Genomic DNA, 27303 nt, shown 5'->3' with positions numbered 1-27303 from the left:
CATTTCTTTTCAATTTGGTTTGATCTTATTAGTTTAGGTTTGTCTTTGGGTGATTCCACAAGCTTTTCCTTGCCTTTGTCCTTAGAAATGACTTCAAGTTTGGAATACAAAATTGACCCCCCAGAGAAAGTAGTCCTCTTGGTGAATGGCTTTGTAACCAAGCTTCTCATGTTCTTCTTTTGCTTTTCCACCTTAATTGCAAGCTTACACACATCATCAAAAGTGCAATAAGGCAGTAACTCTACCATGTTAGCTATGTCTTGTCGTAAGCCACCAAGAAACTTAGTAATGATTTGCTCTTTCAATTTAGGTACCTCACTCCTCATCATAAGCTTCTTAAATTCTCTAATATACTTTTATATATTCCTATATCCTTGTTTGAGTGTATGCAACTTGAGGTATAACTCTTATCTATGATTCTCAAGTATAAACATTTTCTTGAGGAGTTTCTTTAATTTCTCCCAAGAGTAAACTGTATCCTTTCCATCTCTACCTTTTTGCTTCTTAACATTTTCCCACCACAAAAAGGCATAGTTTTTGAATTTTAGAAGACCACCTTACACTTCTTCTAATTGGAATAACTTTTATACTTAAACACCCTCTCAATGGCATGTAACCAATCAACAAAGTCATCTGGGTGGTTAAAGTTCCCTTCAAATTCTAGAATTTTTATCCTCAATCCATGGTCATCATCCACAAGTCTTTTTATCTTCCTAGTGTCTTCATTGTCACTTAAACCATTAGATATGAGAATCTCTTTTTCATAAACTGTGGGTTGAAGAGTGTCTCTAGGTGATCTTGGGTGATGGTGAGTTTGGTGAAATGGTGGTGTAGGTGTTCGTGCTTGAGGCGGCAAGTTTTGTGTTTGGTTTTGAGTAAATGTCCTAACAAATTGAAGGACTTTGGTGAGTTGTTGTCTAAGTTCACAAATTTCTCCTTGTAGTTTTAGGTGTCTAAATTCCCAAGGGTGAGGTGGAGGAAATGATTCATTCTCTAAGACATTTAGAGGGATTAAAGTGTGTAATAGTTTGGATAGTGTTTAGACAAGTTTTTAGGTTGGTTTTTGTAAGTATTTTGAGCCATGTTTTGGTAAGTGTTTGTGGTTTGTGTTTAGGCTAAAGTGTGTAAAGTGTATGAGAAGTGTTTAATAGGTGTTAGAAAGGTTTAAAGGTATAAAAAAAAAAGCACACAACAAGTTTTCAAGCAATAAACAATTTCCAACCAATACTTCTTGCAACAACCAAAAGAAATGAAGAAAATAAACTCACCTTTGAGCAACCAAAGCTCTTTAACCAATTGATATAGTTCTAGTGCATATGTTGATTAAGATTTAAGGTAAGTTAAGTGTTAAAATCATCAAGTAATTGATTAGTCAAGTTCGACCAACACAAGAGTTAAGAATACAAGTAGTAATTGATGAGATAAGGAAATGAATAACCAAGAACCAACTGAAGGCTTAAAGGATCACCACTGGCCAAAAGAATTCTACCACTAATCTTTGGCCACTAAAGAGAGAGGATAAAGGAATAGGTTTGAACAAAATACAAATGCAATTTTTCATTAACAAGTCTAAAAGTTACATAAAGCTTCTTTAGGCCTTTATATAGGCTTCAAAATACAACATACTAATACAACTTTGAATTCAAAATAAATATTAAATTAATACATCTTGAAATTCAAAACAAGTTAAATACTAGTTTATAAGACTTTCCAAAAGTGGTAAAGGATAAAAAGCCACCCATAGATGTTAATCTTGTCTTTTGCCAAAAGAGGAAGCAATGAGCCACCCACTTGTCCCTCTTGTCTTCTCTATTAAAGCTTCATTTGACTTGTCATGTGATTTGCCAAGTTAAGTTAATACAAGAATAACAAAGTCTAACATAACAAGATACATGATTAGATAAAATAAGCTTAAACTAAATGCATAAGTAAACAAAAAACTCTCTCTCTTGAAAATGTTTTCCCATCTCTCTAAAATCTCATCCCTTTCCTTTTAACTATTTCCACCCTCCGTCAACCTCCCCCTTGGTTAGTGGCTCTTCTGGCACCAGTCTCCAATCCGGTGACCCTGCTGGTCGCCGGCACCTCCCCTCATGGTTACTCTTTTTTTTTGTTTTCACTCTTTCGGTCATCCTGTCATATCACTATTATTAATTCTATTTCAGTTTGTGTAATCTCTGCCTTAGTTCCTTTCTTTCTTCCCTTCTTCATTTTTGTTATCGTGTTTATCTTAGTACCTTGTTTCTCAATCTCTAGTTCGCATTTCTCCAGTGACCAACTTTGTTTTTCCAGGTTTTACTCTTGTTTTTCCACCTTCTGTCTTGGCAGTTTTCATAAACTTTTTGCCTTTCACCTAATGCTCTCAAAATTTCAAATTTCCTACTTTATTTTGTATCTATTTTTGTTCCTTCCCTTTTGGTGTATGCAGCAGACTTTATTTCCATTTTCAGAGCTGTTTCTTTCCATTTTCGGTAGTACTTAGACTGTTGTGCCTTGCATAGGCTGGATTTTCTTCTTTTTTGGCTAAACTCTTTGAAAAAAGATATGTCAAATAAGGAAATATCTTTGCCAGCCTGTCTTACTACATGCATGAAACACCATGATACCCCTTCACTCAAATCCGATAATGTTGAAGGCAATATTTCAAATGTTTCCAAAAAGGAGTCTTATAAAGAAGGGATCTCTCCAGAACCCTCCTCCTCCAAGACACCGGAAGGGTCTTTTTCGGTGACCACTTCCTTGGATCCGATGGCTAAAGACGAATGCTCTTGGAACCATTTATTTAAGGAGAAAAAATTATCAAACTAGAAGTTAGAATATTTTCCCCCTATGGAAAACCTTGCTAGGGGAAAATACTCCATTTCCCTTCCTCCTGAAGTTATGGATGAAGGTGCAAAGAGATGGGAGAAGTGTGCCATTGGTTTCTTCATGGGTAGAAGAATGCCTTTTCTTCTTGTCAAAAGGTATGCAGTCCGTCATTGGTCCAACTATGGGCTTGCTGATATTATATCCACCAAAATGGGAGTTTATCTTCTAAAGTTCAAGGATGTAGAGGGTATGATGAAAGTCTTGGAAGAGGAGACATGGATGATTGGAGGGCAACCCCTTTTTGTTAGGAGATGGGAAAAAAATCTTTCAATAGTGGTGGAAAACATAAAGAAAATAGCAGTGTGGGTTAAATTCTATGGAATTCCATTGGAATTTTGGAGTTTGAAGGGTTTTAGCCATATTGCTAGCGTTCTAGGCCACCCCCTTTATATGGATTCAGTCACAGAGGAAAGGAGTAGACTGGAGTATGCACGTATTTGTGTGGAGATTAGCATCAACCATGATTTCCCGGATACAATGGAGCTTGTACTACCAATAAAAGAAAAGGTTGCAATTCAGTTGGAGTATGCATGGAAACCATTAAAATGCAACTTGTGTAATATGTTTGATCATGGAAATGAAGTGTAAAAGGAGAGTGAAAAGAGGAGAGACTGAAAAAAGGAAATTTAGCTTGTATAAAGAAAAAAAGGAGACTAGTAAGGAGAAAGCTACAGGTGCAAAGATAAGGATGGCAAATTATGGAATTCACTAAACTATAGAGAATAACAATGGGAATGGTAGAGTAAACTTAGAGACCTCAAGGAGAAAGCTAGTGATCGGAAAAGAGAACTATGACAATAGTATGGGGGCATTGAATAATAACAAATTTGCACCCTTAGCCACCAATGAAACTAGTGGAATTAGGGTTGTTCATAATAAAGGGAAGGTTATCATATTAGATGAGACATATGAGAAATTAGTCCCATCAAATATTGTGGACTCAACTCATAGTGCATCTTCATCTAGCACCATGATATCAAATGTGGCTGAATTACAAATTTGGAGCAAGTGGAGAAAAATCCTACAAAGGATGAAGATTCAGATCATGAACATTGTGAATCTCCAGAAATTAACCATTTTGGAGGCAAAATCAAGGTTGATGAGGTGGATTTCAAAAGGGAGAAGGGTGACATTCTTAACAAATCTCAGTAGAGGAGGTTGGTGAAACAAAGGCAGAACTCATCCCCTATTGATTTTCCAAAATGACCAATTTAGCATGCTGGAACATTAGAGGCCTAAACGCTCCTATCAAGCAAAAGGAGGTTAGTAGATTCATTTTGCAAAATAAGATTGATATTATGGCTATTCTTGAAACAAAAGTACGTAGTACTAATGTTTTTTTTTTTTAGGTAAATAATATAGTATTAGACCAAAAAGTGTCTTACCATGGGACAAGACCACAGGTTAAGGAGAAAATCCTTGCCTCGGACAAGTCCCGGGCTAAGGCATGGAGAGATCGAATGATAAGCACTACAAACTGAAACTAAGTCACCATACATAGAAAAACCTTACAAACATTTACTAGAAGAATCACATATGACACATCATATACAATATCCAACAATTTTGAAGAGCTAATGGAAGATTGATCTTGGCAAGTCCCATATCAAAGCAATGGTGTCATTTATGTATGAACTCGGGATGTTTGATAAGGGTGAGATTCTAGCCCTCACACAATCCTTTATAGTGGTAATGATCCTTTCTTGTGGAGATTTACTTCTACCAAAGAAAACATGGTTTCGCTCACACCAAATGTGGTATATAGTGGCCGCAAAACATAGTTTGCAAATGATGTGGAGTAGAGTATCACCCTTCCATTTGTTTGCACAATAAGGAACAAGAGAGCTCCATTGTTGGTGGGGATTATCCAAAAGGCAAAAATCGACAATATAATTCCAAATGGAGGCAGAATAGGAGCATTGAAAGAATAGGTGGTCTCTACTTTCCGGAGCCAAATTGCAAACACCACACACATTGTTTGGAATGATGCCGAGGTTATGTAGTTTATCCTTTGTTTTCATACCACCCTTAATACCCATCCATGCAATGAAAGAGTGCCTAGGGAAGTGTCTTTTGAACCAAATGATATTATACCACGAAACTTTAGCTTTGGACTCCCTTATACTGTTCCAAGCCGATTTGATACAGAATTGACCATTGGCACTTGGTTTTTACCATAGGATATCTTCACCGTATGAAGGGGTTGGAATTATAGTATTTTTGATTTCCATAAGGGCTGTAGAATTCGTCAACGGCCATTTCCATGCATCTTCCTCAATCACCTCATTTACCTTACAATGCAACGGTAGCCTTGAGTCATATACCACCCTAGGACCATATTTATCAATAAGGGGTCCTCAAAGATGTCAATTGTCATGCCAAAGATGAGTATTCTGCCCATTCCCCACAATTTTCTAGATTTTATCTTTAATGCTTTTCCTAAGCAAAAGCAATTTCCTCCAAACCCAAGAACATTTGCCATTTGGTTTTACCTCCCAAAAACTTTTGTTTCTAAGTCGATTATCATTGATCCAATCAGCCCATAATGAGGTACCAGCTTTTTGAAGGAGTTTCCAGATAAGCTTCATCATAGCAGCCTTGTTCCAAGATTTGCTTTTCATAATACCCAAGCCCCTTTCTTTTTTTGGAAGACAAATCTCATTCCAAGCAACCTTTGCTTTCTTGTTATAGGTTATGTCTCCACTCCAAAGGAAATTCCTAAGGTAGCCATTAATTACCTTGTGTACCTTTGCGGGGAGAATAAAGGTTGAAGACCAATATACTTGGATGCTAAAAAGAATAACCTTGATGAGAATAAGTCTTCTAACATAAGAAAGGAATTTACTTTTCCAAAAAGAGATTCTAGCCACAATCTTGTCAATGAGGGGTTTGCAATCATCAACTTTTAGTTTGGAGGATATCATAGGTACACCAAGGTACTTAAAAGGAAGTGTACCAAACTTAATGTCGAGGATTGATTTAAGGCGCATCGCTTCAAAATTATTGACCCCCGAAAGATAAATATTGCTTTTAGTCAGAATTTTTCTAAGTTCGGACCATGAATGGAAGCAATCTAATGTCTCCTTTATTAGAGATATGGAATCCACATCCGCCCTACAAAATATCATGAGGTCATTAGCAAAACATAAGTGTGTAATATTATTTTTCTTAGACTTCCAATGATGGCTAAAACGAGCATTCTCCTTTAGTTCACTAAGCATGCAAGATAGTACCTCCATGGCAATAACAAAAAGGTGTGGAGAGAGTGGATCCCCTTGCCTTAACCCTCTAGTACTTTTGAAGAAGCCAACAAGTTCACCATTTAGGCCCACCGAGAACATAGGACTAGTGATGCAAGTTTTTATCCAACTAATGAACTTTTACGGCATATCAATAGTATCAAGGACAACAAGCAAGAAATCCTAATTTAAGGTGTCATATGGTTTCATGATATCTATCTTTATGGCACATTTCTTGTCATGAGTGTCCTTTTGGTAGCTATGCATTAGCTCTTGGCATAATAAAATGTTTTCATAAATGCAACGGCCTCCCATAAAAGTACCTTGAGCTTTGTTGATGAAATACGGAAATATGGCTTTGAGGCGGTTTGCCATGATTTTGGTGATGCATTTGTACAAAGTATTGCAACAAGCTCTAGGCCTGAAATCCTTACAAAGATAAGGGTTAGTAATTTTAGGAACAAGAGCAAGTATAGTGCAATTAACCTCTTTTAAGAGATGACCCATTTTAAAGAAGTGTTTGATGGCCTTTACAATATCATCACCAATTATGTTCCATGCTGCCTCGAAGAAGCATGGACCATATCCATCTAGACCCAGAGCCTTATTATTATCCATGGCAAAAATGGTTTCTTTGATCTCCTCCACTGAAATTTCTCTTATGAGCATATCCTTTTCCTCACACCCAAGCCAGAATTTGACTAACTTTTTGAGCTTCTCAAGATTCACATTTGAATGTTTATTTCCATTTAGGACAGATTTGAAGTGTTCCACAAATTCCTCTTTGACATCCTTCATGTTATGTACAAAAGATTCATCCTCCCTTTGGATCACATAGATAGAGTTCCTATTCTTTCTACCTTTGATGCTCTTGAAGAAGAACTTTGTATTTTGATCACCTTCCTTTAGTCAATGAACTTTTGATTTTTGTCTAGCCAAAGATTCCTCAGCTAATAAAAGGGATTTATAGGATTCTAAACTGAATTTTTCCTGTCGAGCAAGTTTCTCATCCAAAGGGCTTATCTGGAGAAGCTTTTGGACGTTTTCAAGTTACCTCCTAGCTTCTAACACTCTTTCGGAAATATGGCCATAAGACTCCTTATTTAACTTCTTTAACTCACCTTTTAGCTTTTTAAGCTTACTTATCACATTAAACATAGGGCTACCTTATGCTTCATGGCTCCAAACTTCAGCAACAATGTTGAGAAAGTTTTCATGGTGTGTTCACATTATTAAAGAATTTAAAAGGTACTTTCCTACAATCTTCTATGGTTCCCATTCTTACCATGAAAGGAGAGTGATCAGATATAAGGGGTTGAGGAAATGAGCCATAGCATTCGGGAATATATCCTTCTAAGAATCATTAATAAGAGCCCTATCTAGTTTACATGTTATCCTTCTCTCACCTTCACTACAATTGCTCCAAGTTAGGAGATGACCCATGAACCTTAGGTCATCCAATTCAGCCTCCCTCATGCAATTTCTAAGGTATTCACAGTAGTAATTACCCTAAGTTGCCCCACCAACCTTTTCTTGAAGGTGTCTAATAGCATTAAAATCTCCCAATATAATCTAGGGGGAGTTTTGCATCATATGGGATTTATTTATGAGATTACGCTAAAAAACCTTCCTCTTCATGGGATTATTGCTACCATAGACTATTGTCAAGTCAATACTAGTATTTTCCTTTACAAGCTTCACATCACAATGCATGTATTGGGCATCATCTATAATAACATTTAGTTTAATAGTAGCTTTATTCCGTCCAATCCAAATTCTACCTATAGAACCATCCCTCACATTACTACAATGTTCCCAACCTTCCCAAATACTAGAGCATACTCTATTAACATTAGTACTGTGTACTTTTGTTTCAAGAATAGCCATGATATCAATTTTATTTTGCAAAATGAATCTACTAACCTCTTTTTGCTTGATAGGAGCATTTAGGCCCCTAATGTTCCAGCATGCTAAATTGGTCATTTTAGAGAATCAATGGGGGAAGAGTTCTGCCTTTGTTTCACTAATCTCTTCCGCTAAGATTTGCTTAGAATGTCACCCTTCTCCCTTTTGAAATCCATCTCATCAACCTTGATTTTGCCTCCAAAATGGTTAATTTCTGGAGATTCACAAAGTTCATGATCTGAAACTTCATCCTTTGAAGGATTTTCCTCCACCTGCTCCAAATTTGTAGGTACGACCATATTTGATATCATGGTGTTGGTTGAAGATGCACCATGAGTTGAGTCCAAGATGTTTGATGGGACTAATTTATCATGTGTCTCATCTAAAATGATAACCTTCCCTTCATTATGAACAACCTTAATTCCACTAGTTTCATTGGTGGCTAAGGCTGCAAATTTGTTATTATTCAACGCCTCATACTATTGTCATAGTTCTCCTTTCCGATCACTAGCTTTCTCCTTAGGGTCTCTAAGTTTACTCTACCATTCCCATTGTTAGTCTCTATATTTTGGTGAGTTCCATAATTTGCCATCCATACCTTTGCACCTGTAGCTTTCTCCTTACTAGTCTCATTTTTTCCTTTATACAAGTTAAATTTCCTTTTTTCAGCCTCTCCTTTTACACTCTTGATTTCCATGACCAAACATATTACACAAGTTGCATTTTAATGGTTTCCATGCATACTCCAACTGAATTGCAACCTTTTCTTTAGTTGGTAGTACAAGCTTCAATTTATCCGAGAAATCATGGTTGACGCTAATCTCCACACAAATACGTGCATACTCTAGTACCCTTCCTCCGTGACTGAATCCACATAGAGGGGCGACTTAGAACATTAGCAATATGGCTAAAACCCTTCAAACTCCAAAATTCCAATGGAATTCCATAGAATTTAACCCACACTACTATTTTTTTTATGTTTTCCGCTACCATTGGAAGATTTTTTTCCCATTTCCTAACAAAAAGGGGCTGCCCTCCAATCATCCATGTCTCCTCTTCCAAGACTTTCATAATTACTTCTACAACCTTGAATTTTAGAAGATAAACTCCTATTCCGATGGATATAATATCAGCAAGCCCACAGTTGAACCAATGGCGGACAACATACCTTTTGACAAGAAGAAAAAGCATTCTTCTACCCATGAAGAAATCAATGGCACATTTCTCCCATCTCTTTGCACCTTTATCCGCAACTTCAAGAGGAAGGGAAATAGAGTTTTTTCCCCCAGCAAGGTTTTCCATAGGGGGAAAGTATTCTAGCTTCTGGTTTGATAATTTTTTCTCTTTAAATAAATTGTTCCAAAAGCGATTGCCTTTAGTCGCTAGATCCAAAGAAATGGTTGTCAAAAAAGACTCTTCCAGTAACTTGGAGGATAAGGGTTTTGGAAAGGTCCCTTCTTTGCAAGACTCCTTTTTGGAAGCATTTGATACATTATCCACAACATTATCGAATTTGAGTGAAAGGGTATCATGGTGTTTCATGCTGAAGTAATGCAGGTTGGCAAAGATATTTCCTTATTTGACATATCACCGAAAATGGAAAGAAACAGCTCTGGAAATGGAAATAGAGATTGCTGCATACACCAAAAGGGAAGGAACGCAAATAGATACAAAATAAAGTAGGAAATTTGAAAATTTGAGAGGAAGTTTATGAAAACCGCCAAGAAAGAAGGTGGAAAACAAAGAGAAACCTGGAAAAACAAAGATGGTCACTAGAGAAATGCAACCTAGAGAATGATAAACAAAATACTAAGATAAACACAGAGAAAGGAACTAAGGCAGAGATTACACAAAACTGAAAATAAACCTAATACTAGTGAGCTGAAAGGATGACCGAAAAAGTGAAACAAAGAGGAGAGCAACCATGAGGGGAGGAGCCAGCGACCAGTAGGGTCACCAGACTAGAGATTGGTGCCGGAAGGGCCACCAACCAAGGGGAGTTGACGGAGGGTGGAAATAGTCAAAAGGAAAGGGATGAGATTTTAGAGAGAAGGGAGAACATTTTCAAGAGAGAGAATTTTTTTCCAACACAAACCTTTCTTACGTAGTACTAATGTTAATAGAGTATCCTCTAGTATTTGGGAAGGTTAGAAACATTGTAGTAATGAGAGGGATGGTTCTATAGGCAAAATTTGGATCGGATGGAATAAAGCTACTATTAGACTCAATGTTATTGCGGATGATGCCCAATACATGCATTGTGATGTGAGGCTTGTAAAGGAAAATACTAGTATTGGCTTGACAATAGTCTATGGCAGCAATAATCCCATGGAGAGGAAGGTCCTTTGGCGTAATCTCATTAATAAATCCCATATGATGCAAAACTCCCTCTGGATTATATTAGGAGATTTTAATGCTATTAGACACCCTCAAGAAAAGGTTGGTGGGGCAACTTAGGGTAATTACTATTGCGAAGACCTTAGAAATTGCATAAGGGAGGCTGAATTGGATGACCTAAGGTTTATAGGTTATCTCTTAACTTGGAGCAATTGTAGTGAAAGCGAGAGGAGGATAACATGTAAAATAGATAGGGCTCTTATTAATGATTCTTGGAATGATACATTCCCAAATGCTATGGCTCACTTCCTTAACCCCTCCATATCCGATCACTCTCCTTGCATGGTAAGAATGGGAACCATAGAAGATTATATAGGAAAATACCTTTTAAATTCTTTAATATGCGAACACACCATGAAAACTTTCTCAACATTGTTGTTGAAGTTTGGAGCCATGAAGTACAAGGCAGCCCTATGTTCAATGTGATAAGCAAGCTTAAAAAGCTGAAAGGTGAGTTAAAGAAGTTAAATAAAGAGTCTTTTGGCCACATTTTCAAAAGAGTGTTAAAAGCTAGGAGGCAACTTGAAAATATCCAAGAGTTTCTCCGGATAAACCCCTTGGATGAGAAACTTGCTCGAGAGGAAAAAATCAGTTTAGGAACCTATAGATCCCTTTCATTAGCTGAGGAATCTTTGGCTAGACAAAAATCAAAAGTTCATTGGCTGAAGGAAGGTGATCAAAATACAAAGTTCTTCTTCAAGAGCATCAAAGGTAGAAGGAATAAAAACTCTATCTATGGGATCCTAAGGGAGGACGGATCTTTTGTACACAACATGGAGGAGGTCAAGAAGGAGTTTATGGAACACTTCAAATCTGTCCAAAATGGAAATGAGTGTTCTAATGTGAATCTTGAGAAGCTTAAAAAGTTAGTCAAATTCCAGCTTGGATGTAAGGAAAAGGATATGCTTATAAGAGAAATTTCAGCGGAGGAGATCAAAGAAACCATATTTGTTATGGATAATAACAAGGCCCCGGGTCCGAATGGATATGGTGCATGTTTCTTCAAGGTAGCATGGAACATAATTGGTGATGATGTTGTAAAGGCCATCAAACACTTCTTTAAAATGGGTCATCTCTTGAAAAAGGTTAATTGCACTATATTTGCTCTTGTTTCTAAAATTACTAACCCTTCTCTTTGTAAGGATTTCAAGCCTATAGCTTGTTGCAATACTTTGTACAAATGCATCACCAAAATCATGGCAAACCGCCTCAAAGCCATACTTTCGCAGTTCAACAACAAAGCTCAGGGTGCTTTTGTGAGAGGCCGTTGCATTGGTGAAAATATTCTTTTATGCCAAGAGCTTATGCATAGCTACCAAAAGGACACTCATGACAAGAAATGTGCCATGAAGATAGATATCATGAAAGCATATGACACCTTAAATTGGGATTTCTTGCTTGATGTCCTTGATACCATTGATATGCCGCAAAAGTTCATTAGTTGGATAAAGACTTGCATCATTAGTCCTATGTTCTCGGTGGGCCTAAATGGTGAACTTGTTGGCTTCTTCAAAAGTACTAGAGGGCTAAGGCAAGGGGATCCACTCTTCCCATACCTTTTTATTATTGTCATAGAGGTGTTTTCTTGCATGCTTAGTGAACTAAAGGAGAATGCTCGTTTTAGCCATCATTGGAAGTGTAAGAAAAATAATATTACACACTTATATTTTGTCGATGACCTCATGATATTTTGTAGGGCGGATGCGGATTCCATATCTCTAATGAAGGAGACATTAGATTGCTTCCATTCATGGTCTAGACTTAGAACAAATCTAACCAAAAGCAATCTTTATCTTTTGGGGGTCAATAATTCTGAAGCGGAGCGCCTGAAATCAATCCTCGATATAGAGTTTAGTACACCCCCTTTTAAGTACCTTGGTGTACCTATGATATCCTCCAAACTAAAAGTTGATGATTGCAAACCCCTCATTGACAAGATTATGGCTAGAATCTTATCTTGGAAAAGTAAATTCCTTTCTTATGCTGGAAGACTTATTCTCATCAAGGCTATTATTTTTAGCATCCAGGTATATTAGTCTTCAACCTTTATTCTCCCCACAAAAGTACACAAGGTAATTGATGGCTACCTTAGGAATTTCCTTTGGAGTGGAGACATAACCTATAGCAAGAAGGCAAAGGTTGCTTGGGATGAGATTTGTTTTCCAAAAGAGGAAGGAGGCTTGGGTATTATGAAAAGCAAATCTTGGAACAAGGCTACTATGATGAAGCATATCTGGAAACTCCTTCAAAAAGCTGGTACCTCTTTATGGGCTGATTGGATTAATGATAATCGGCTTAGAAACAAAATTTTTTGGGAGGTTAAGCCAATTGGCAATTGTTCTTGGGTTTGGAGGAAATTGCTTTTGCTTAGGAAAAGCATTAAAGATAAAATCCATAAAATTATGGGAAATGGGCAGAATACTCATCTTTGGCATGACAATTGGCATACTTTAGGACCCCTTATTGACACATATAGTCCTAGGGTGGTATATGACTAGAGGCTACCGTTGTATTCCAAGGTAAAGGAGGTGATTGAGAAAGGTGCATGGAAATGGCCGTTGACAAATTCTACAGCCCTTATGGAAACCAAAAATACCATAACTCCAGCCCCTTTAAATGGTGAAGATATCCTATGGTGGAAACCAAGTGCCAATGGTCAATTCTCTATCAAGTCGGCTTGGAACAGTATAAGGGAGACTAAAGCAAAACTTTCGTGGTATAATATCATTTGGTTCAAAAGACACTACCCTAGACACTCCTTCATTGCATGGATGGGTATTAAGGGTGGTATGAAAACAAAGGATAAACTACATAACCTCGGTATCATTCCAAACAATATGTGTGGTCTTTGCAATTTGGCTCCAGAAAGCATGGACCACCTATTCTTTTAATGCTCCTATTCTGCCTCCATTTGGAACTATATTGCCGATCTATGCCTTTTGGATAATCCTTACCAACAATGGGGCTCTCTTATACCTTATTGTGTAAACAAATGGAAGAGGGATACTCTACTCCACATCATTTGCAAACTATGTTTTGGGGCCACTTTATACCACATTTGGTATGAACAAAACAATGTTTTCTTTGGTAAAAGTAAATCTCCGCAAGAAAGGATCATTGCCACTATAAAGGATTGTGTGAAGGCTAGAATCTCTCCCTTATCAAACATCCCGAGTCACACATAAATGACACCATTACTTCGATATGGAACCTGCCAAGATCAATCTTCCATTAGCTCTTCAAAATTGTCGGATATTGCATGTGATGTACTATTGTGACCTTTGTCATATGTGATTCTTGTATCTAGTTAATGCTTGTAAGGTTTTTCTATGTATGGTGACTTAGTTTCAGTTTGTAGTGCTTATCATTGGATCTCTTCATGCCTTAGCTCGGGACTTGTCCGAGTCAAGGCTTTTCTCCTTAACCTGGGGTCTTGTCCCATGGTAAGGCTCTTTTTGGTTTAATACTATATTATTTACCAAAAAATAAATAAATGCATAAGGAAACATACAAGTAGCATCATTGGGCTTAGGTGCTAAGCTTGTTTCCAAATAATTACATTGCACCTAATGGAGTGGTTTGAGCGTATTAACAAGTGTAGGGCTGATTGGAATGAGGATAGAGCATGGGCTTGGGTGGTATTGGTAGAGCTTGAAGTGTTAGAGCTTGATTGATAAGCATAGGTTGACTTCATATCATATGCCATGATAGTTGAATATGCTTTTTGACACATGAGCCCTAGACCTATGTGTTTGATATTTTTCATATTTGGGGAATGAATGTTGTAATTCTAAAATAAGGCCTATGTGTTATGCTTTCCTCTCATATTCTAACTATGATATGTATGACTATGTACCTGTGTGTATAATGGTGCACCGTTGTCTGATCCTATTATTCTATCAATTTTTTAACAAATCCAATATAGTCTTTATCCCTGAAGTGATAAAAAATAAGTCTATAATCCTAAAAATAAAGATTTCAATCCTTATTACACTATTAACATACATCAAATTATGTATCTTCAACCACACAAAATCATACTCAATAAATACATGTTTCTAACATACTTTCTAGGCTAACTACAATATAATGGAAAATCTCTTCACATTTGTCATCATCTTATTTGTACAGAGTATACATATCACTTTCAGTGTATCCAAACCTAGCACATCATGTATAACCTAATGAAAATAATAGATCACCATACTTACTTGACTTCTAATTGTAAGCAAGGTCTTCACATAGCTAAATAGACTCTTACACTCATAAACCATTTTCAATGGTCTTTGCCTTTACTAAAACTCTCTCTCAAATGTTTTGTTTTCTCTGGAAACAAAGGATACAAATATGAATCATTTAACACCTTGCGACCCCTTCTTATTTTGGCTAAATAATGCTATGTATAGTCATACTAGCAGTTTTATTACAAAAATCATAATCCACAATCATGAGAAACGTCCTTATCTAAAATTCAAATGTCATATATGACCATACACTTCTTCATGAAAGAATATACAATTTTGTCTTGTTGGCACTGTTCCTGAATTATTAGGTGTATGGGCATGCACCGTTAATATACATGACCGCACATCCTCTTTTATTTAACCAATTCATGCACCATGCATGAAATGACCTTTATGTCTTCCCTAATTCATGAACTGGCATATACTTCTAAAGAAGTGTACAACTGTACATGGTTTCTTGTACACCACAATAAAATAATCAAAAGAGGAAAAAACCAAATTACTGTGACACCCTTTGGTATGCTCTAGAGGGTATAATTGCTTTTTTCCTAAACTTAAATTCGAATTTGGAATGAATCAAGCCAATATCAGAATTGGAAGCAAACACACACCCATATGTCATCCACCAAGCAGATAGCTCACACAAGTTGCCACGCTAGTATAAGTAAAGAGATGTACACTTGTACATCACATTGTACGGAAACCTAACTGAAAAAGAGATTCTTGATGAAAGGGAGACTTTGGATCACTTATATATGTCATGCTCCTTGCTAAAACCTTAATTTTTGCCTTTTTTCTTGAGACAGAGAGAAATGGTTGGGTATATGAGCACAAAGAGACATCTGAGGAAACCACCATTAACAACTTAAATAAGAAAGAGATTTCAAAGAGCAAGATTCTTAAAGAGAGAAAGAGCTACTCCAAACTTTGTCGCATAGAAGTTGATATAACCCGTGTTGATCGATCTAACAAGAACTATAACAATCTATTGGAATTTGGCCTAAAGATCTATCTAGCATAAACCAAAAGAATTAAAACCCTCTTATTATCTAACAACAAGGAACTCTAATTATCAAAGAAAAAATTCACAACTTTCTCAAGAAGTGAATTCAAAGAAAACTCTTACAAAAACTTTGGAGAAATTTGAAATTTTGATTAGAATCAAGTCTACCCCATAATCTTGAGTTTAATACATATATATATGTTGCTTCTAACCCTAAAAAAATAAACAAATCCTTTAAAAAAAAAAGAAAATAACAACTCATGACAACTAAGTACTCTCCTAATTAAACTAGGATAACAATTAAATAATAATTAAACAATCTTTCTTAATTAAACTAGGATAACAATTAGATAATGACTAAACAAGCTTTCCTAATTAAACTAGGATAACAACTAGATAATAACTAATCACGATAGGGCTAGCCGAATTGATATGACTTGGGCTTCCATATGCATATTCGGCTAAGTACGAAATTTGGCCTTAGGAATAATGCCCAACACGTGCTCCTTGCTGCCCTTAGACCAATTCATGTATTTGGACTCCTTGTGTTAAAGTAAGTTCTTTTAATTCTTCAAATTGAATTAAATGCAAAAGTCTTGAATTGAACTCCATGATTGTCATGTCGTTGACCATGAGTTGACCTTTGACTTCACTTGGACTCTTCCCCATAAGTTTCAAATGACTTTGAACGAGCTCAATGATTGCTGTTTTCATCTTCTTGGCTCTTGCTCGTGTAATTGGGCCTTCGCCATAGCTTAATGGATTCAAATTTTTCATGTTTGTTGAAGTAGAATTCGAACCTCCATCATTATGTTTTCCCATGCAAATTGTTTTTTTATATTGATGCACGAATACCAAATTAAAGGCTACGTAGCTTATACTAGACCCAATGATTGCCATTTTCATTTTCTTGGCTCTTGCTCATGTAATTAGGCCTTCGTCATAGCTCAATGGATTCAAATTCTTCGTGTTTGTTGAAGTAGAATTCGAACCTCCATCATTATGTTTCCCTATGTGCAAATTTAGTGAAGTTATCCCTTGATCATTTGCATCATTCCCCTCTTCCTCGAAAGGATTCGACGTCGAATCTCCACATGCATAATCAAAAGGAAGAAGGTCGGAAACATTAAAGGTTGCACTAACATTATACTCACTAGGGAGATCTAATTTATATGCATTGTCATTGTTCCTTGTAACAACTTGAAAGGTTCATCTCCTTGTGGGAGAAGTTTAGGTCACCTTCATAGAGGAAACCATTCTTTGTGCAAATGCAGCCAAACCCAATCGCCAAGCTCAAAGACCAACTTCTTACACCTTTGATTTCTTTGGTTCGTCACTTGTTGTTTCCTTTTATCTATGTTTTGCCTTACTTTCTCATGGAAATTACACACAAAATTTGCCTTCTTATTACCATCGAAATTAACACCCTCTTTCAAAGGTAAAGGAGATAAATCTAATGATGTTAAAGGATTAAAATCATACACAATTTCAAAAGGTGAATAGTGCATGGATGAATGCACAACCCTATTATATGCAAACTCTACATGGGGTAAACTTTCATCCCAAGACTTCACATTCTTTTTTATGATAGCACACAATAATTACCCTAATGTTCTATTCACAACTTCAGTTTGACCATCAGTTTGTTGATAACAGGTAGTATTAAATAACAACTTAGTTTCTAATTTCTCCCACAAGGTCTTCCAAAAGTATGACAAAAATTTTGTATCCCTATCACTAACAATAGTTCTCAGCATACCATGCAAACGTACTACCTCTTTAAAGAACAAATTAGTAACCTGTGAAGCATCATCAGTTTTATGACATGGAATAAAGTGTACTATCTTCGAAAATCGATCAACTACCACATAGATGCTATCATTACCATGTCTAGTCCTAGGTAGTCCAAGTATAAAATCCATAGAAACATCTACCCAATGTGAATATGGGACAGGCAATGGCGTGTACAAACCATGTGGTTGCACTTTAGACTCTACTTGCAAACATATGATACAATTAGTGCAATACTTAAAGGCATCAGATTTCATGTTAGGCCAAAAGAAGTGCTCTTGTAAAACATCTAAAGTTTTAGCTATGCCAAAGTGACCCATCAAACCTCTTTCGTGTGTCTCACAAATTAACATCAAACGCAAAAACACTTAGGCACACAAAGCTTATTCAAACGAAACAAGTACTCGTTATGCCTATAAAATTTTTTAAAGGCAGTTTTCTCACATGCATTATACACATTGCTAAAATCATGATCATATGTATACAACTCTTTAATATGCTCAAAACTAAGCAATTTAGCATCTAAAGTAGTAAGAAGTGCGGCTTGACAATGCATCAGCCACAACGTTTTCCTTACGTTGCTTATATTTGATGACGTATGGGAAGGATTCAAGAAATTCACTCCACTTTGCATGTCACTTATTGAGTTTGTTTTGACCCTTCAGATACTTCAAACTTTCATGGTGGGTATGGATAACGAACTCTTTAGGCACAAGGTAATGTTGCCACGTCTCGAATGCCCTCACTAATGCATACATTTCCTTGTCATATGTTAAGTAGTTCAATGCTGTGCCATTCAATTTTTCATTAAAGTATGCGATTGGCTTGCCCTCTTGCATAAGAACGGCGCCAATACCCATTCTTGAAGCATCACATTCAATCTCAAAAGTTTTATCAAAGTTAGGCAAAGCAAGAACATAAGCAGAAATTAACTTAGATTTAAGCATATTAAACACCCTATCTTGTTCATCACCCCACTTAAAACCAACATTCCTTTTAATAACTTTTGTCAAAGGGGTAGCTATGCTAGAGAAATCACACACAAAATGCCTATAAAAACTAGCTAAGCCATGAAAACTACGAACATCCTTAACATTTTTAGGTGTAGGCCAAGATTCAATAACCTTAACCTTTTAATTATCAATCTCAATACCATGCTCGCTAATAACATAACCTAAAAATATAACCTTAGGCATACAAAACGTACATTTAGCAAGCTTAGCATACAACTTTTGTGCACGCAAAACACTAAAAATAGACCTTATATGTAAAACATGGTCTTTAAGTGATTTGTTGTACACAAGTATATCATCAAAATAGACAATAATGAGTTTGCCAATAAATTCATATAAAACATGGTTCATTAAGCGCATGAACGTACTAGAAGCATTAGTTAACCCAAAAGGCATCATTAACATCTCATATAAACCATATTTTGTTTTAAAGGCAGTTTTCCATTTATCTCCTATTTTCATTCTAATTTGATGATAACTAGCCATTAAATCAATTTTGGAGAATATACGTGTACCATGCAATTCATCTAACATATCATCTAAACGAGGAATAGGATGGTGATACTTTATAGTGATTTTGTTGATGGCACGACAATCAACACACATACACCCAGATCTATCCTTTTTTGGCACCAATAGAACATGAACGACATATGGGCTTATGCTTTCTTTAATCAACCCTTTTGATAATAACTCATCCACTTGATGTTGTAACTCTTTTGTTTCTTCGGGGTTGCTCCTATAAGTTGGTCAATTTGGAATTTGTGCTCTAGGAATGAAGTCAATTTGATGTTTTATCCCCCTCAATGGCAGCAAACCATCAGACATGGATTCAAGAAACAAATTTTCAAATTCCTATAACAAAGCTTGAAAAGAATTAGGGAGAGAAGAGAGAATTGGGTTAGATTCAAAAGATAAACATGCATCCTTGAATACCAATAATATCAAAGGCTTCCTTGTTAAATAAGCCTTTCGAACCTCACTCCCTCTTGCATAGAAATTGCCTTTTACCTCTTTTTTTGCCGCTCTTTGCACACAATTCTCTCCTTTTGCATACGCACTCTCATGAATTTTTTTCTCATTATGCATCCTCTCTATTTACTTTCCTTTTTCCTCTCTATTTGCACACCTCTCTTAGATTTTCTCACAACTCTCCTTTTGCTTGTGGATCTTTTCTTTTCTGTGTGCACTCTCACATTCACTCAAAGTTTTTTTATCTTCATATACTTCTTTAGGTGTCATAGGTAACAAGTTGATAGGTCTACCATTCATGTTGATTGAATATCAATTAGAAAAACCATCATGTATAACACGCCTATCATATTGCCAAAGGCGTCCCAATAATATGTGACTAGTATGTATAGGTACTAAATCACATAAAACCTCATCATGATAATGCCCAATAGAGAATAAAATTAATGCTTGCCTCAAAACCTTAATGATAAAGAACTCGCTAGGTGACCTACCCTAGGAACCCTTGAATCAATCTATTATGCATACCCTAGAAAAACTAGAAAACAAGTTGGATCAATCAAATTAGAACCTTAAGGAAACTAAGTCCTTAAAACCCCAATCTTAAGATGCCACAAAGGTTGATCACTCCTTTGAGATGATACATTCTTCCAAGAACATAAGGAAACAAAGCAAAGTTTGCTGAAAATACCTCAAAATTATTAATGATATGTCTATATTCGTTTTTCATAGTTGTAACCTTTATATAGGCATGTAGTCATCATAATCCTAGGCATAAGAATCAAAGTAAAAACCCTAGCTAATATATCAAGACATGGGCCAACCTACAAACCCAAATAAACCCAAAAAGTTAAGTCTTTTACATGTATATTTAGCCTTAACTTAAAATCTAACAACCCAAAACACCTAATCATTTTATTTAAGCTTTTCTTTAGCTTGGGCCATGCGGCCCGAAATTATATCATGGACTCTAAGCTTTATTCTTCAAGTTCTAAGCCTTATCCATTATCTTGCACATCAAGATAAGTGATTATCGTTGGTGTAGCATTGGAAACTTCTAGAACAGCCTCTTTGTCATGCATCTCCATGATTAAGCCTTATAAAGCCTCTTTCATCTTCTTTGTCCTTGCTCTAGTCATTGGACCACCTATTCCTTGCAAAACATCTTGGGAATACTTGCTTTGTTGCACTTGATTAGCACCTTAATCTCCATCATTCCTCCTCTACTCGAAAGGATTCGTCTTCGAATCACCTATATCAAACAAAGATAAGTCAGCAACATTAAAAGTAGTACTAACATTACCATAAGTGCTTGGCAAATCTAGTTTGTAGGCATTATCATTAATCCTTTCCAAGACTTGAAATGGTTCATCTCCTCTAGGCTACAATTTGGACTTTCTTTGTGGGGGAAAGCGTTCCTTCCTCATATGCACCCACACTCAATCACCAGGTTTAAAGATAATTTTCACACGCCCCTTATTAGCTCGTATTGTATTTTACTCATTCTTCCTTTCAATGTTAGCACGAACCTTGGCATGTGAATCCTTTACAAAGTCTGCCTTTTTCTTACCATCAATATTAGCACGTTCATTAGTAGACAAAGGTGAAATATCCAAAGGAGTTAAAGGATTAAAACCATAAACAACTTCAAAAAGTGAAAATGAAGTAGTAGAATGAACAGATCTATTATAAGCAAATTCAACATATGGTAAACACCTCTCCTATTGCCTTAAGTTCTTTTGAATGATAGCATGTAACAAAGTAGTGAGTGTCTTATTAACTACTTTAGTTTGTCCATCTATTTGAGGATGTGCAACAGTAGAAAATAAGAGTTTAGTTCCCAATTTATTCTATAAAGTGCACCAAAAATGACTTAAAAACTTAACATCTTTGTCACTAACAATGGTTCTTGGCAGACTATGCAAGCGAACCATTTCCTTAAAGAACAAATCAGCAATATGTGTTACATCATTGGTTTTAGAACATGCAATAAAATGAGCCATTTTACTAAACCTATCAACAACTTCAAATATGTTATCTTTATCACTTTGAGACCTCAATAATCCTAAGACAAAATCCATAGAAATATCAGTCTAAGCTTGGTTAGGAACAGGTAAAGGGGTATACAAGCCATGCAGTTTTACCTTAGATTTTGCTTGCTTACATGTAATGCACGTATCATAAACAGATTGCACATCATGCTTCATATTAGGCCAATAAAAATGCTCACGCAATATATCTAGAGTTTTTTGCATACCAAAGTGACCTATCAACCCACCCCTGTGAGTTTCCTTAATAAGCAACTCACAAATAGAATTAATAGGCACACATAATTTATCTCTCCTAAACAAAAATCCTTCATGCCTATAAAAATCACCAAACGCACACTTAGCACATGCATTCCATACTTGGCTAAAATCAAAATCATTAGTATATAAGTCCTTAAGTAATTCAAAACCAAGTAACTTAGTTTGCAAAGAAGTAATGCGTACCTCCTAGACAATGCATCAGCAACAACGTTTTCCTTTTCATGTTTGTACTTGATCACATAAGGAAACATTTCGATGAACTCTAACCACTTAGCATGTATTTTGTTAAGCTTACATTGGGATTTTAAGAACTTTAAGCTTTCATGATCAAAATGAATGATGAATTCCCTTGGCCACAAATAATGTTGCCATGTTTAAAGAGCTCTTACCAATGCATAAAGTTCCTTGTCATAAGTAGGATAATTCAAGGCTGCCCCACTTAGCTTTTCACTAAAGTAAGCAATTGGTTTGAAATTTTACATCAAAACAACCCTTATTCCTATTCCAGATGTGTCACATTCTACCTCAAAAATTTTATCAAAGTTAGGCAAACATAACAAAGGTGCATTAGTAAGCTTTTCTTTCAAGGTATTGAAAGCCCAATCATGCACATCTACCCACTTAAAAACAACATTCTTTTTAACAAGTGCATATAACCCTTGCTGATCGATCTAACAAGAACTATAACAATCTATTGGAATTTGGCCCAAAGATCTATCTAGCATAAACCAAAAGAATTAAAACCCTCTTGTTATCTAACAACAAGGAACTCTAATTATCAAAGAAAGAATTCACAATTTTCTCAAGAAGTGAATTCAAAGAAAACTCTCACAAGAACTTTAGAGAAATTCAAAATTTTGATTAGACTCAAGGCTGCCCAATAATCTTGAGTTAAATACATATATATATGTTGCTTCTAACCCTAAAAAACTAAACAAATCCTTTTAAAAAAAGGAAAATAACAACTCATGACAACTAAGTACTCTCCTAATTAAACTAGGATAACAATTAAATAATAATTAAGCAATCTTTCCTAATTAAACTAGGATAACAATTAGATAATAACTAAACAAGCTTTCCTGATTAAACTAGGATAACAACTAGATAATAATTAATCACAAAAGGACTAGCCGAATTGATGTGACTTGGGCTTCCATATGCATATTTGACTAAGTACGAAATTTGGCCTTGGGAATAATGCCCAACACGTGCTCTTTGCTGCCTTTAGACCAATTCATGTGTTTAGACTCCTTGTGTTAAAGTAAGCTCTTTTAATTCTTTAAACTGAATTAAATGCACAAGTCTTGAGCTGAACTCCATGCTTGTCATGTCGTTGACCATGAGTTGACCTTTGACTTCGCTTGGACTCTTCCCCATAAGCCCCAAATGACTTTGAACGAGCCCAATGATTGTCGCTTTCATCTTCTTGGCTCTTGCTCATGTAATTGGGCCTCCGTCATAGCTCAATAGATCCAAATTTTTCGTGTTTGTTGAAGTAGAATTCGAACCTCCATCGTTATACTTCTACATGTGCAAATTTGGTGAAGTTATCCCTTGATCATTCACATCAGAAGTCAAGTAAATAGGAGTGTTCTTTCTACCTTTTCGGATTGTTCATAGATGATATACTAGTCATTTTCCAAAACGAATGATTTCTAAAAATTTGAAACCATATTGTTTTCCTAAGGATTTTCAAGAAACTCAAGAACAAGTTATGGATAGATTGTGATTGTGAGTTTTTTTTTTCATTGTGTGGGAATGTTGTGATTCCTCTAATTAATCCTAGGATATTAAACTCACTGAATTTAGAAGAAAATTTTGTAAAGAATAGTCGTAATTCGTTCTAGGACATCATGTACGATTGGGATAAGTAAAGTCATAGGGCATATATGCACTAGAAAAATAAAAATATTGAAAGATGTATGCCCGTACATGTTCGCATGTAAGCTTGTAAGCCTATGCATGAAAATAAGATTTCATCGATAGACGATCATGCAATTGATGTGTTCATATTTTATACATAAGTGCTTTAGAACCAATCGCATTTGACATTTGTAAAAGTAATTTTATATTATTTATTAATAAAAATGATTAATTATTATTCAATTAATCTGTATCTCAATTATATGATTACAAGAATAATATGTCCTTAGGATGGTAGAATTGTGAAAAAGCGATCAGATGACTAATCATCGGAATCTTATGCACACATTAAGTAGTCATTCTAGGAATGTTTGTGTAATACCCTCAGGTACGTTTCCAAGGCATTTATGTTTTTTGACCCTGTTTTGAAATATTTCCAATTTTAAATATATATATATATATTCACATGTATGTGTGTTTTGTTTTCTATATATATATATATATATATATATATATATATATATATATATATATATATATATATATATATATACACAAAATATGGACAAAACAAAAAAAATAAAGTTGTATATACATATATATGGATATATATCCATATCTCAAGAGAGAAAAGACAAAAAAAAACATTCTTAAGCCTTATTTTCCATCTTTTCCCGTCTCTTCCAGAAGAAGGCAAATTTCTTCTTGCTTTTGTTGTGTTTTTGAAGAAAAGTGGGTGATTTTGAAGGGTTTTGGAAGATAAATAAGGAAGAAAAATAAGAGGAAGCACTTTGGAAGCCTTGGTAACCAAAAGATCTCTTCCTTTTCCCTTTACCTAAGTATATATATATATATATTTGATGCATGTTATATGAATATGTTAGTATGGTTTGGTGTTGATTTAAGGTGATTTTGGTGATAAAGGAAGCAAAACAAGGAGGAGGAAGCCAACTTGCAAAGATTGGCTTGAAACAAGATAAGAAGTATTATCCTTGATATATTTCATGTTTTACTCTTTTGGTTCATTGGATATATGTTATAAATGATGATTTTGAAGTTGAGGAACATTGTTTTGCCATTTGGGGTACCTATGTGTGTGATTTTGTTCATAGTAGAGAGTTGGGTAATATTTACCATTTTGCCACTGATTTCGTCCCACCTTTTGACTGTCTTATCTAATGAATTATAAGTGATATTATATCTTGTTGGAAAGATATTTGAATTCTCTTTTTCGTGATATATAGCTTATATGAATTAAAGACCGTGTGGACTATTAAATGGCATGAACAAAAAAACTGTCTTACCAAATAAACAGTTAAGACAGTTTTTTGCCATTGACTTCATCTCATGTTTTGGCTACCTTATCTGATGAATCATGCGTTCTATTATAGCTTTTTTGAAATCTGTTTGAATCCTCTTTCCAATGATATATAGCTTGTATGAATTAGAGATCATTTGGACTGTGAAATATTGTATGAACCGAAAGGACTACTTTACCAAATAAATAGAAAAGACAGTTTTTTGTCACTGATTTCATCTCACGTTTTGACTGTCTTATCTAATGAATTAGGAGTGCTATTATAGCTTTTTGGAAAGCGCTTTGAATCCTCTTTTCAACGATATATAGCTTGTATGAATTCAAAACCGTTTGGACTGTTAAATTGTATGAAAAAGAAGATTGCCCTGTCTAATGAACAGTATTTCACAGTTTTGGAAAGAAAGAAAGAAATAAAAGGAGGAGAAAAAGAAAAGAAGAAGAAAAGAAAGAAAAGCAAGAAAAGGAATTTGGGGCTCAAGATTCAGGGGTCGTTCCAAGAGTATAGTCTGGTGAGTTATGAATAGATTTAGATGGAAGCAAGACTAGTAAGATATAAGGCACGCATGCATGCTATGAACTATGAGGGGGCACTTTACACTACACCGTCTACAGTAGGGCATGTCCGTAGTAGGACATTGACCCCTAGTAGGGTCCGCTCGCAGTAGAGCATACTCGTAGTAGAGCTCAATTCAGATTAAAAAATGGTGTAGTGAGAGAAAGGAAGAGAGCTCGAGCTTAGAAAAGTGCTAAATCCCTATAGTTAGCTTTCAAAATGTATCAAATAGACACCAGATGGGACAAAGTATGACCCAAACAGTAAAGAATGAACTAGATTATCCCTTTGATTTCTTATAGAGGTTATGAATGAGGTTGAGTCCGGACAGTGAGTTAAAACAAGAAAGGAGATAGTTTACTTAATTTTTTCCCCTTACTGAGTGTTCTTATCTCTTACATCCTTTTCTTTCATGATTGCAAGTATAGGTGATTGAGGTAGCTACGAGGCAGGGTCAGGTCAGCGAAGATAAATCTGGCCAGAACAGGTTATCTCTGGTTTATATTACATGCATACAGTCACATGTTCCTGTTGACTTTTGACCTTTTTGAGATGATTGTATAGTTGTATATGATTACTCCATGTTTTCAGATGCTTTCAGATGAGTTTCATATGAGTATATGCATCTTTTGTTTACTTCTAGATTTTCAGTTTTCTTAGAATAAGTTCTAAACACTTTTAGTGATGTGTTCATTTTAAAGTATTTTAAAAGAAAAAAAATATAAACGCTCCGGATATTAATTCGTAACATTTCTCCTTTGGTGGATAGTACTTCTAGGGAGGGATGTTATAATTTGTAATCTCAATATTACTATGACCAAGAGTATTTCTAATTTTATGTAAAGTTAAAATTAAAATTAGTGTATTTTATTTGTTTTTCTTAGAAAATATCTAACTAGGAAATGAAGCCATGTACTTTTGAAGAATGAAGATGAAAGAGTAATCTTGGAGATCCCTAAGAGTAGGACCTAGATTAACTCGAAAGGTTTAACATTAGAATAAAGTTGTATACCGGCACATTATTATTTTACATTGTAGAATGCATTCTAGGTTTAATTTCTCAATAACACCTCACATGCGGACTAAAACTAGTGAGACATTAAATAAATCCCTCAATTAAAATATTAAGTCTAAGATAATATTAGTGTCTTCCAATATGACACCCTAAACCTTGTTTGCCAAAGTGAACGATACACTTCTTCCAGACAGAAAATCGAGTGTTAGTCATATTGGATCTAATTTAACTAATATATTTTGCTTCTTCATCAAGTGAAGGTAAAATGTGTTAAAGGCAAAGTAAGAAATGCATTTGTCGATGTAAGGATATATTTAACATCCACCCTACTGATATTGGGAGTCATAATTAAGGTCACATAAGTTGTTAGAGAAACACTTAACTCGATATTATAGGCTTTTGTGATTAATTTGAATATTTACCTAATCAGTTAATTTGAACTTGTTCACCAAAGCAAAAGGGAGAATTAACATGATGGGATCTCAATCCATTGGGACTTTTCAATTCCAACATTAAAGGTTACTAACTTGAGGAAAATAATTGAGGCATTTAATTTAAAAACTATTATTAAGCGAATAAATAAATTAATCAAATTACTTATGCTCTTTAATTTACATTTTTAGACAAAACAAACCACCATGGCAACGACATATCAATAAATTCTCGAGAAAGAAAATAGGCTCACTAGTAGCAATTTCATTAACTAGTATTGAAATCTTTGAATTGTACTTCAATAAGAGAAAAGGTTGCATATCTTAGAGGGGTTATTGTCTCATGAGCCTAGTCTCGATGCCACCTAAGAGCAAAAATATA

This window comes from Mangifera indica, chromosome 9 (assembly GCF_011075055.1).
Source record: "Mangifera indica cultivar Alphonso chromosome 9, CATAS_Mindica_2.1, whole genome shotgun sequence".
Classification (NCBI taxonomy): domain Eukaryota; kingdom Viridiplantae; phylum Streptophyta; class Magnoliopsida; order Sapindales; family Anacardiaceae; genus Mangifera; species Mangifera indica.
The sequence above is the reverse complement of the archived record's forward strand: the minus strand, read 5'-3'. Positions refer to the sequence as shown.